This window comes from Humulus lupulus, chromosome 5 (genome assembly GCF_963169125.1).
Source record: "Humulus lupulus chromosome 5, drHumLupu1.1, whole genome shotgun sequence".
Lineage (NCBI taxonomy): Eukaryota > Viridiplantae > Streptophyta > Magnoliopsida > Rosales > Cannabaceae > Humulus > Humulus lupulus.
In genome coordinates, this window is record NC_084797.1 from 240,969,237 (window position 1) to 240,982,732 (window position 13,496).

Consider the following 13,496-nt stretch of genomic DNA (forward strand, 5'->3'; position numbering starts at 1 on the left):
AGGAAGATAGGCGGGTCGTGACCTGCCCCCAAGGGCCACGGCGCACCCCCAAGACAGAGAGCCCCGTGTCTGGGGTGCCAGGGGATGGCCGCAACTTGCCCCTGTGGGTCGTGGCGTGCCTACTTGACAGAGCCTAGGGGAGGCTCTGGGATGCATTCAAGTCGCGACTTGCATGAACTCGGCCGCGACTTGACCCCGCGAACCCAGCTCCCCTGTATTTTCTCAATCTAAACTCAGCCAAACCTTTCACCAAACAATCCCAATATCCCAATTAAACATTACCACAACATATCCACCAGTTAAACAACAAAACCCAAGCCTAGAAACACTTAAAACATCACCACATATCCAATTACCCAATCAAGCTATTAAGTTTTAAACTACCTCAAAAACAGAGTGAAAACCAGAGATTTATTCTTAGAATCTTTACCTCAAATACAAAATTGAACCCCTTCCAGTTGCTGAACACAATCCTAAACTCTCAAGCTTTAATCCTCAAGTTACAATTCTCCACTTAGCTTCAAAACTCCAAACCGAGAAGAAGAGGGAGAGATGATCGAGAGTGAGAGTGAAAGAAAGAACTCTGTTTTGCTGCCTAATTCCTTCTACAGCCTTCCTTGGCTAAGCATAACCTATGGTCAAAATGACCAAATTGCCCCTAGGGCCATCAAAAGCCTTCAAAACAGGGCATACTCATCATTTCCCACCTATCCCGTTAATCATAATTAACGTCCTCCAATTCCCATTTTTTCCAATATCCTCAAATAATTATTAAATCATATATCATTACCCATTCATTTTCGGTAATGTACTAATCACCAATTACCCTCTAGGCTCACCCCGAGTTTGGTAATTGACCCCGTTATGACCAAACCGCTAACTCGTATCCTAGGATCGTCTCATGCTGAATAGCTCGAACATATCCACATAATAATGTGGTCTCACCCATAAATTCCAAACATGCACATAAATATACAAATATGCCCTCAACAGGCCAAAATTACGAAAATGTCCTTCTAATAAGAAATGCGTCCACACACATGCAATTATCATCATATAATAATATAACTCACATAATCATGCATATAATCACATAATTGCATATTAAATCAATTATGACCCTCCTGGCCCCTTAATCCAGGAATTAAGCGACATTAGGGAATTTGAGACGTTACAATAAGTGAATAGAGGTATTTGTACAAAAAAAATTCCAAACAACCAAAAGTATCAACTTTAACAACAATAATAACAAAAACATCTTAATAACTATTACATATTCAAAAGTAATTCAAGTAATTCAAATGTGGAATAAATATTTGATTTTCTCCTTTGAGTACAAATAAATAACATAATATACATATTTATTTGACTGTATACATAATTATTACTATATAGATGTGTGTTATAAATATTATATATATATAGATGTCCATAATAATGAAGAATCACCAGTATTAATTCTTGATTGAATTCAGAGTAGTTGCTTGATTTCCCTAGGACTTATTTATATGTATAAATAGGGGTTATATTCCCCCATTGAAATAACACATACAAGAGTTTCACTCTATCTTTACATCTCTCTGTTATTCTGTTTATTTATTTTCTTTATACTTTATATTTATGTAATATTAATAGTTTTATAACACGTTATCAGCACGACTCTCTAACTATCATTATTTGCAGGTTCAAATTCTTATCATGAATCTCTAGTCATAATCATTCGTTGAATTTGAACTAGATGATTCAATCTTCAACCACCATCTTCTGTTGATAACAAAATTCTTTATCAAGCCTCTAGTCATCATACTTTATTGATTTAAAAATATTTTATTGCGAATATATGTTTATATGATTACCATACTATATATATTGATCATAAAAAAATGTATATGTGAATTGTTATTTTTACCATTGTGATAGTATTAGATTGTTTAATGTCTTGTTATCGTAAATATGATTAAATTCATATGTATGTGTTCTTACTATTTCACATATTTAATATTGATTTCTCTATAATATTTATTTTATAGTTATTTACAAATGATTACATCAGAATTTCTAAAGTTCCATGTCTATGGCATATTGAAAAAAAATTTATAGATCTTTGAGATAAGGTCTTTCATATATCCTGAAGATTATACAAAAGTGATATTATTCATTCAGCTATATAAAAGAAACATAATTGTTAAAGAGTTGTGATATTCTAACAAAATTTCCTGAAGTGAACATTTCACATATTTGTCAATTATATGAAATTTATGAACACAATTAAAAAAAACATTGAAATGTATTATGATTGATGCAGTTGGTGGCTGATTTTTCAAGTCCCAAAAGTTTTAAGAAAATTGCATCAAAACATTAAATATAAAATAATGATAAACAAGATTGAAAAATAATTATGAAGATAATAAACTAATTCAGGTGTAACTACATTTGATATTGACTTGGATGTGTGTTTCTTGTGCAATAAAGAAGTTGACATGTATATCAATTTTGTTGTACATTTAAAAATTATTCCTGAAGAGAATGATAGAAAGTAAATTTTATTTTAAAGAGTATTGATATTATTAGTCATGTTATTATATATGCAATATTTCTTGCCACAAGCAAGTATGGTCTTTTTCAATATTATTCCTTGAAGTAAATGATTCATTACTTATGTCAATTATTCATTGCACATTCCTAGAAGTGAATATCTAATTATTAGTATTATAGTGAACTTTGTCATTGATCAAAATGTAATTTATAATTACATCCCTCAAAGTGGTATAAAGTCACAAAGATTATTTGAAAAAGTTCTTGATGAAACCTTAATACAATATATTGCTAACTAAAATTAAACATATTTTATGTACCAGTTGTATAATTTCTATATAATTGTGAATGTGGCAAAAAATGACTTATAATAGGTACCGGTTGTACATTTAATTATATAATATATCAAGTCATAAGAATAAGGAATGCTTTATTTCATTAATAAATTTAGCCACTTGTTGGAAAGAAATGAGAAAGAAAAATAAGTGATATATTCATATTATGATTACATCTATTTGGCTACAACAAACATGATTATTATCATTGTGTATTAAATTGAATGAATGATAAGTTTATATTTGAAAAATAATTGTGCTTTTAAGCAAGCACACCATTGGATAGATAAAATTGTTAAATATAATATTGTTGAACATAATATATTACAAAAATCAAATGAAGAAATCTGATTCTTGAAGAATCAATGCTATTATATATTTTGAAGGATATTAAAATTATTTCATTCTCTAGTATATAAAAAAAAATGAAACTTTTATAGCGATTATGTATATGTTGAAATTTTTAGTGAAATACAAAGTATAGTGAACCTAAAGTTCATTAATTGAATGTCAATCATATACAATGAAATGTATAAATTTCCCTAAATTTAGATGAAGAACCAGAAGATTCTTTTTATTATTAATTCTTATATGGTCCTCAAGAAAATATGTATATATTTTTTGCATATGGAAAGTAAAAATAAATTTGAATATTTTACATTTTTAAAAGAAAATATATATATATATATTTCAACTAATTTTCAAATGTTTTGTTTATAAATATTTTAACTTGTCCAGTTTTATTGTTAAATTTTTTACTTCATATATATCATTTATAAAAGTGCCACTCATTATGTTACACCCAGATTTCGAGCATGAGAATCATGATCTTGAAATCCAGGCTCGTTAGGTGTAAGCTTGAAATGAACACGGCTATCATTTTATCCACTATTCAGAGACGGTTTTGCTGTGAATGACGACCTCGCGAGCTCGAGGAGTATGTAACCTTGAAAGTGTTCTGAGCTTATAAGTTGGACTCGCATCTCACAACATCAAGGGTTCAGCACTTGTATAAGTTTTTTGATGCAACTCTTGCCCTCAGAAAAGATGGTTCGAGATCGAGAGGGTAAGCTCAAACATAATGGCTTCGTCAATGGTAACTTGTTGGGAGCATAAGCGAACCAATGTGATGAGCTCGTAATGGGTAAATGGTATCAAAGGCACATAGATCCAACATCCGAACATGTCAGCTTTGTGTGAATGTATATATTGTTATAACTTCCCAATGTTTGAGGGATCTAATGTGATATTGTTATTAAATCCCACGTTTTATGGGATATTATCATGAACGTAGCAAATAATGCATTAATTGGCATTATATTATTTTATTTACTCAATATCTTCCCGAAATAAGTGGGAACGAATTTTGAAACCTTCTCTATAAATAGAGAAGGAAATTCCATTTGTAAGGGACTGAAAACATTGAGCTTTTGAGAAAACTCTGGGCAACTATACTCTGAAAGTTTCCAGAAAACTCTAAGAAACTAATAACATAGACTCGTGGACTAGGCAGATTTTAACTACTGAACCACGTAAAAAGATTTTTTCTTCATTCTCTTTATTCAAATCCTTTGGTATATTATTGATAAATTGCTCTTCTTTCTTCAGTTGACGAAAAACGGCGTCAAAAGTTTGGTGATTTCATTGAGAGATATTAAACAGTGCGTGAGTCTGTTTAGTCAGAGAGCCTCTCTGATTAGCAATGGCTGCGGACGATCCCAATATACCTGAGGAGGAAATTCTTCATGAAGAAGAATACCCCTGTCGGCCTGGAAAGCAGCCTATGGTGGATCCTGATCCCGATGAGAGGAGTGACTCATCCAACTCCCGGGGACCACCTGCTCCCAGGGCCGACGAGGACATGTATTATAATCCCGAGAGATATGTTCCAATTGTGGAACTTGAGAATCGCCAACTGGGCAAACAGTTGGCAGAAGCTACAAAACGCAATGAAGAGCTAGCCAGACTAGCTGCCAAAGCACAGGCGCTTCCCCGAGACACTCAGGTCCGCCTCGTAGGCCTAGGGGCGCCCTCGTAAGAATGCGGCCACCATGAGGGCGAAACAAGCTCTGCCACCAACGGCCCATCCTATTCCACCAAGACCCTAGAGGAGTAACCAGCTTGAGGGTACTGCCGACTCGTCTGCAGAGGCACAAACGGGAATGGGGAATAACCGAGTCCCCTCGGTGACTCAGACCCCAAATCTTGGTGCCACACAAAACATCCCAGAACCTGATCGGGTGAATTTGGGACCATCTAGGCCCCACAATGGGAGGAAGCCACCTTCTCCAATAAGGCACCCACCATCGTCGATAAGGCATCCCTCGCCAGTCCAAAGGGCTCCACGACTTGTCCACCACGATAGGGATAGGCGGGCTGGACGTAGACATGGAATTGAAAAGGCTCCTCGAGACTACAGGGTTCCTCAGCCTACGAGAAGCCAAATGTCACGATCACAAATTGTTGAGACAAGAAGGCCTGCAGGAAACCCTTCTCATAATAATCGAGCAACGAGCCATGTCAGAGAAAGCTCGGATTACACTAGGTCCATGAGTATATATAACCTAGAGCCAAGAAATTTCGGGAATCGAGGAGATCACCTATCTACGGGAACATTTTAACCATAATTGGGGGCGTGATAATCCCCCGAACCCAGATCTATGAGATCATCTGAACGGTCGCAAGCAGCCAATTTATAATCCTGCACCAAGACAGGGAGCTAGAGTTGTTATCAACGATAACCAGCCCCCTCAGGTCCAGGCCAGTCCTCCTATAGATCCAATCCAAGAGAGGATTGAACGGTTGGAGAGAGCGTTCAGGCTCTTGCAGAACGAGCGCAGCCAGGAAAGGGATGAAGAGTTCGATGAAGAACTCGAGCCGTTTGCCCCGCATATCTCCAACACTACCTTTCCTCAAGGGTTTAGGATTACTCATGTCCCGCCATTTGACAGAAATTATGATCCCTACAGCCATCTGAGCACGTTCAACACTCCCTTTCCTCAGGTGTATGTTTTTCCCAGCCACTCTCACGGGACTGACAAAAAACTGGTTCGAAAAGTTCAAAAGACATTCGATCGCATCCTAGGATTAACTGTCGAGAGATTTCAAGAAACAATTTAAAGCCATGATCGGCATTAGGCCTGAGGCTTCAGCCTTAATAAATGTCCGACAACAGCTAAATGAGTCACTAAAAGGTTACCTCATAAGGTTTAACCTAGAAGTGGCCCGAGCTCGAGATGTCGATGATAGTGGTCATTTAATGGCCATTCGAGCTGGTGTAATGCCAAGAAGTCCTCTCTGGGAAGACTTACAAAGAAAACCTGGTCCTTAACTAAGTTCAATCGAAAAGCTAAGAGGTTTGTTAATGTAGAGGAGGCGAGGTCAGCATTGAATATGACCTCTCAACCCATAACTACAACAACAAATGCAAACTCTACCTCGACCTCGGTGGACCCCATAACTTCAAAACCCCCCGGGGACAACTGTAACGCCTTGGTTACCCCAAGACCGTTAAGGTGAACATTGAACCGTGAATTTAACTCGCTAACTGAGTTCTTTGGTTAAAAACATGCTTCTAGGTGTTATTAATAGGTGAAGGTGGAAAACCAATTAAAAGGAAAGAATATATTTTATTTAAAACATAAAACTGTTCATGGGCCCATAAAACATTTACAAGTTGTTTACGATACAAAATAGTCACTACTATGTAAAATTTACAACCCACCGATCTAAGCGGCAAAAATAGAGTAAACCCCCTAGTTCCCCCGAGAACTCCTTGGCCGTGGTGGTCAAGCAGCCACATATGTACACATCACCACCTAAGCTCTCCACTCAAGGTTGGGTAAGCTTTTCTTTCCCTTTACCTGCACCACATAGCACCCATGAGCCAAAGCCCAGCAAGAAAACACATAACTGCATGAGTATAATATCAACAATGACCATAATAATCATTCAGGACTTTCAGTCCAAAATAGAGGAGTGACAGTTGTAAAAGTCACTAAAGTGGGTTCCGTTCCCATAAGCCATGTGACGATAGGGTCACTGGGGCTTTACAAATAAGTGATCCTTTCACTATCTTAAACAGGATAGGTGTTTGATGAACTAGTCACCAACATAACCTACCTCGTGACCATAGAGTCACAACCATGGGATTCCGCTCCCTAGCCATGTGACAAGCTGTCACCTAGGCATTTGGCCCTGTCTCTAAGTAACTAGTCTTAGACTAGTCAAGCGCTTATAATTGACATCGACCTTAGGGTCAGTCCAGCATTAATGCTCTTAGATTCATTCAACGCTGATATCGATTAGATCTAATCTTTTATCGGCTCTGCGTTCTTGACGCTTATGCCGTTCCTGACTCTTAAGTCAGTAATACGTGACCAGTGTCGATTCTGAATAATTAGTGCCATACACAAGTAAGCAAGATTTGCTAAGCATTTAATATGCAATCAATGTCCACATTTAATAACCAACCAACATGCCTCTGTAACAACCACACATGTCATATACACAGGGTGCAGTTCTCTTACCTCTGGTTCGAGCGAGAATGAATAAAAGAACGACCCTTGAGAACGATCAACCTTTTAGTTCCTTGACAGTCACCTGGTCATAACCAATTATGGAACTCCATCAATAAAATGAATAACAAAGGTTCCCGAACCAAAACCTAGCCTCCGAGACATCGAATCCTACTAAACCGGGTAGTAGGATCGATCCCGAGGCCTAAGACTTGAATCCCCAAGCCAAAATCCCATTTCTGGCGAAAATTCCACTAAGGGTCGCGCCCCTCAACCAGAGGCGACCTCCCTTCAGCTCCCAGCACGTGCCGCGGCCCTCCCTGGCCATGCCGCGACCCTTCGGCCCTTCAGCCTCTCCCTCCCATTTTCTTAAGCTTGGGCCACGGCGCTCTAGAACAGAGCCGCGGCCCCACCTGGAACTCAGCCAAAAACTATGATTTCCTCCCTTCGAACTCAATCTAAAACCTCATTAAAACTCCCCCAACATCTCCAAGCAAAGCCCCTAATTACTACTACAACTTACCCACCATACAAGCATCAAAACACAAGTGAACTTCCTCCAAAAACTTCCATTAATTCTCAACTTAGCACCTTAAATTCTACAACTGAAAACCATAAGAAAAACAAAGTATAACTAAGGTTTCATGGATAAATTCTTACCTCAAGCTGGATTTAAGTCCTCGTCAATGGTTGAACTAAAGTCCTAAGCTCCAAACTTTGATTCCTTAGCTTAGTTCTTCAAATTGGGATAAAAAACTCCAAAGGAAACAAGAGGAAGATGATGAATGTGAAGAAGGAACTTGGCTCTGTTTTTGCTTCAGCTCATTCTACAGTACACTATAATCCCATATAACCCTTGCCAAAAGACCATATTACCCCTAAGTTAAATAACTCCCGAAAGGCTGGTAAGGGCAAAAATAACATTTAACCTCTAAACCCGCAAATCATAATTAACGTTCTCCAATTCTCGTTATTCTCAATGTCGTCAAATACCAATAATTCATAACCCATTACCCTTTAATTCCCGGCAACGCTCTATTCACCAAAACACCCCGAGACTCACCCCGAGTCCCGAGCTTAAGCCTGTTATGAACAAACCGATAGTTTATATTTTAAGATCATCTCATGCCGGATAGCTCGAATAAATCCACATTATAATGTGACCTCAACAATTAATCACAAACATGCACCCAAAATATACAAATATGCCCTCAACGGGCCAAATTACCAATATACCCTTATAATCAAATGTGGACCCACATGCATGCATTTAACATCATATTATAATATAATTCACATAAACATACATATAATCATTTAATGGCATAATAAAACAATTATGGCCCTCCCAGCCTACTAATCCAGCGATTAAACCACATGAGGGATTTCAGGACATTACAACAACCCTTCAAGAGAAAGAAAAATGAAGGGAATAACCCTGAGGCAGATGAAGGAAAGAAGAAGAAAGGGGAAAGATACTTCTCCATATACAAAGTGTATACTGAGCTCAATGAGTCTCGAGAGAATATTTACCTGGCTAATGAAAACCAGGTCCCATTCAGATGACCTAACCCCATGAGGAACCAAAAGGCGAAAAGAGACTCTAGTAAGCACTGTAGATTCCACAGGGATATTAGATATACAACCGATGAATGTCGACAGTTAAAAGATGAGATCGAAGGATTGATCTCGAGGGGATATTTCAGGTAGTGTGTAAGAAACTGAAACGCTAATCAGGCTTCTACCAGCCAGAGGGCAGCAACTGCACCACCTGTCCAGAACAGTAACTCCTGAACTCAGGAGGATGAACGACCCCCTCCGATTGATGGAGAAGATGTTATAACCATCTCGGGGGGACCCCATATCGCAGGACCTGGAAAGAATGCCCAGAAAAGATATGTGAATGAGCTAAAAACTAATGACGGTTCTCCCTACAAACTTGAACCAAGAGCTCCGAAACAACAAAGGGTTGAAACTCAACCCATAACTTTCCCTGAAGAGGACGTGTCTCATGTCCAGTTTCCCCATAATGACCCCTTGGTCATCACCCTTCAGCTCGCAAAAAAAGAGGGTGCACTGAGTCTTAATTGATAACAGGAGCTCGATGAATATCCTCTATAAAGCCATTTTAGAAAAGATGGGACTCGCGCTTCGTGACCTAAAAGTATGTGCAACCACGTTGTATGGCTATTCAGGAGAAGGGATTGCCTGTATGGGATCCATTGAACTCCCTGTGACCTTGGGAGACTATCCAGTCTTTATAACCAAGATGATGGAGTTCGTCCTAGTGGATCTTCCATCTGCTTACAACGTACTGCTCGAGAGACCCATCCTAGTTGGGCTGGGGTAGTTTCATATGTTAGGCATCCGGCCATCAAGTTCTCGACCTCTAGTGGCATTGGGACTTTGAAAGAAGACTAGCTTGCGGGTAGGGAATGCTATAGCATTTCCGTTAGAGGGAAGAAACAAACAAGTTCACAGGCACTTGTCATAATTTAGAACAAGGACGGGACGGTCTTCGAAATAGATGAAGAAATCGACTCTAGAATAGAGGAAAGGGTTGACCTCGAGCCGCTAGAAGAGCTCGAAGAAGTCGATCCCCCAAAGACTGTGAAGGTAGGGAAAAACCTTTCTGAAAAGGCGAAGTAGCAATTAATTTTCTTCTTAAAGAAGAACCATGATGTTTTCGCATGGACGCATTCAGACATGGTAGGGATAAGTCCAAATGTGATAAGCCATGCACTTAATATTGACAAGAGCTTCCCCGCGAAGTAGCAAAAATGAAGACTCATGGACGATGATAGAAAGAAAGCCCTAAAGGAAGAAGCCGACAGGTTAAAGGAAAATCGGTTCATACGAGATGCCTTCTATCCTGACTGGATCACCAACCCAGTATTGGTTCCAAAACCCAACTGAACGTGGCGAACCTGCATCGACTACTCCGACCTCAACAAGGCATGTCCCAAGGATTGTTTTCCCTTACCTCGGATCGATCAGCTCGTAGATGCCACAGATAGGCACGGCCTTATGTCGTTCATGGGCACTTATTCTGGATATAACCAGATCGCCATGCATGCACTGGACCAAGAGCATACAAGCTTTGTAACCGATAAAGGACTATATTGTTACAATGTCATGCCTTTCGGGCTTAAAAATGCTGGAGCAATGTACCAAAGACTTGTGAACAGAATGTTCTCTGAGCAGATAGGTAACAACATGGAAGTTTATATGGATGATATGTTAGTCAAGTCTAAACATAACGATAACCATGTAGATGACCTCGAAGAATGCTTTGCCGTATTACGGAAGTACAACATGAAACTTGACCCCCCAAAAATGCTCTTTCGAGGTATCTTGGGGGAAATTTCTAGGCTTTATAGTAAATGTGCGAGGAATAGAGGTTAATCTTGACAAGATCCAGGCATTAATTAATATGCCCTCACCTCGAAAGCATAAAGATGTCCACAGTTTAACTAGACGGATGGCGGCATTAAGTAGGTTTGTTTCTAAATCTACGGACTATTGTTTTCCATTCTTCAACCTTTTGAGAGGAGGTAAAAAATTCGAATGGACAGAGGAATGCGAGCATGCATTCCAAGATTTAAAGAAACACCTCGAGGAACCTCCGATCTTGTCAAAACCTATCACAGGAGAAGTCTTATACTTGTATCTCGCTAAAACCGAGCACGCCATTAGTGTTGTTCTCATACGAGAAGACAAGAAGGTACAAAAACCAGTGTACTATGTCAGCAAAAGGTTATTGGGGGCAGAATCGAGATACCCTTTAATGGAAAAACTGGCCCTCAGCCTGATCCATTCATCTCGAAAGCTCCGACCTTACTTCCAAGCGCACCCTAACCATGTGTTGGCTGACCAACCACTGCGACAAGTCTTGTCCAAACCAGAGGCCTTGGGCAGACTATTAAAATGGACAGTTGAACTCGGGCAGTTTGAGATCACTTATCACCCGTGAATGACCATAAAGGGGCAAGCCCTAGCAGATTTCATCATAGAATGTACTGGAATATCTGACGACGAAGGTATAACCCCAGACCGCGAGTTGTGGAAACTTTATGTCGACAGATCTTCCAACGAAAATGGATCGGGGGCAGGAATAATACTAATCACTCTAGCAGGAAATATATTTCATTCCACCTTGACGTTCAGCTTCGAAGCATCTAATAATGAGGCTGAGTACGAAGTTTTATTGGCAGGACTCTGAATAGCCAAAGAACTCAACGCATAGGCCATACACTGCTACAGTGATTCGCAGTTGGTGGTCAACCAAATTCTAGGGGAATATCAAGCTCGAGGCATAAGAATGGCTGCGTATTTAGAAAAAGCTAAGGCTGCACTCGAACATTTCGAGTTCTATGCCATAGAGCAGGTTCCCCGAAAACAAAACTCAAATGCGGACGCCTTAGCCAGGCTCGCTATGTCCAACGAGGCTGACACACTAAACATAGTACCAATAGAGTTCCTGTCGACCCCCAGTATCATCGATCCTAAAGAGGTAGACGTATGCATGATTCACTCCGAGCGAACCTGGATGACCCCAATAGTTGATTACCTCGAAACCGGCATTCTCCCAGCAGAACAGAACAAGGCTCGAAAATTGATGTATCAGATTCTGAGATACACTATTGTGGAGAGAAGGTTATATCGGAGAGGATATTCTATGCCACTACTCCGATGTGTGACTCCACCCGAGGCAAAGAAAATCCTAGAAAAAATTCATGAAGGATTTTGTGGAGACCACACTGGGGGGCATAGTCTATCAAAGAAAATTATAAGATAAGGATACTTCTGGCCTACTGTCAAAGCAGATGCATTCAAATATGTCAAGAAATGTGATAAATGTTAGTGATTCGCTACAATTCCGCGAGCTCCACCATCTGAGCTAACCATGATGACCTACCCCATGGCCATTTTCGGTATGGGGAATCGATCTCATAGGTTCGTTACCAACCGGAAAAGGTGGAGTAAGATATGTTGTGGTCGCGATTGATTATTTTACAAATAGACTGAGGTCGAACCCCTGGCAATGATTACCTCAAAAAAAGTCCTAGACTTTGTGGTTAAAAACATCATCTGCTAATACGAAATGCCGAGGAAGATAGTATCAGATAACGGTACTCAATTCGACAGCGAATTGTTTACCTATTTTCGTGAAAAAAAATGGAATAATAAAAAGATTTTCCTCCGTTTCCCATCCCCAAGCAAACGGCCAGGTCGAAGTAGTAAATAAAACCCTCAAGAGCTCTATGAAGAAGAGATTAGAAGAGGCTAAGGGAAAATGGCCCGAGGATTTTCCCCAAGTTTTGTGGGCATATCGAACCACAGCTCACACTTCGACAGGGTATACCCCTTTCTCCCTAACATATGGGTGCGAGGCCATGTTACCAATTGAGGTTGAAATACCCACAATCTGAAGACATGCTTACGATCAAGCCTCGAACCAATCCCAGATCAAAGTAAGTCTGGACCTTATTGAAGAAAGGTGAGATGAAGCTCAACTGAAAAATGTGGCATATCACCAACAAGCTACCCGATATTTCAATAAAAAGGTTCAGGATAGAAAATTTGGATTGGGAGACTTAGTATTAAGACGTGTATTCCTAGCTACAAGGGACTCAATTGCTGGAGTACTTGGACCTAATTGGGAAGGACCTGGAGTATATAAATTGGCCAAATTAAATGGAGACCTGGTACCACGAGCTTGGAATGGCAAGCATCTACGACCTTACTATCAATAGTGTAGGAATGATGTCTCATTGTAACCAAGCATGTTTGTTTTTATTAATAAAACATTCGATTTTGATCAAAAGTCATTCTTTTTCTTATATGTTGTATTTTTTGCAAACTATCTTAATTAAATAACCTATGGTCACACTCATAGGATATTAAGGGGGCATCAGTGGTATACAATAATACCATAAGTTTGAAAAAATAAATAACATTAAATAAAAAATAAGTGTCTGGATATAACCAGATGCGCGAGCTAAGATAATTTGGACGTAACTAGATTATTAAAAAACAAGTGTCTGGATATAACCAGATGCGCGAGCTAAGATAATTTGGACGTAACCAGATTATTAAAAAAAAAAGT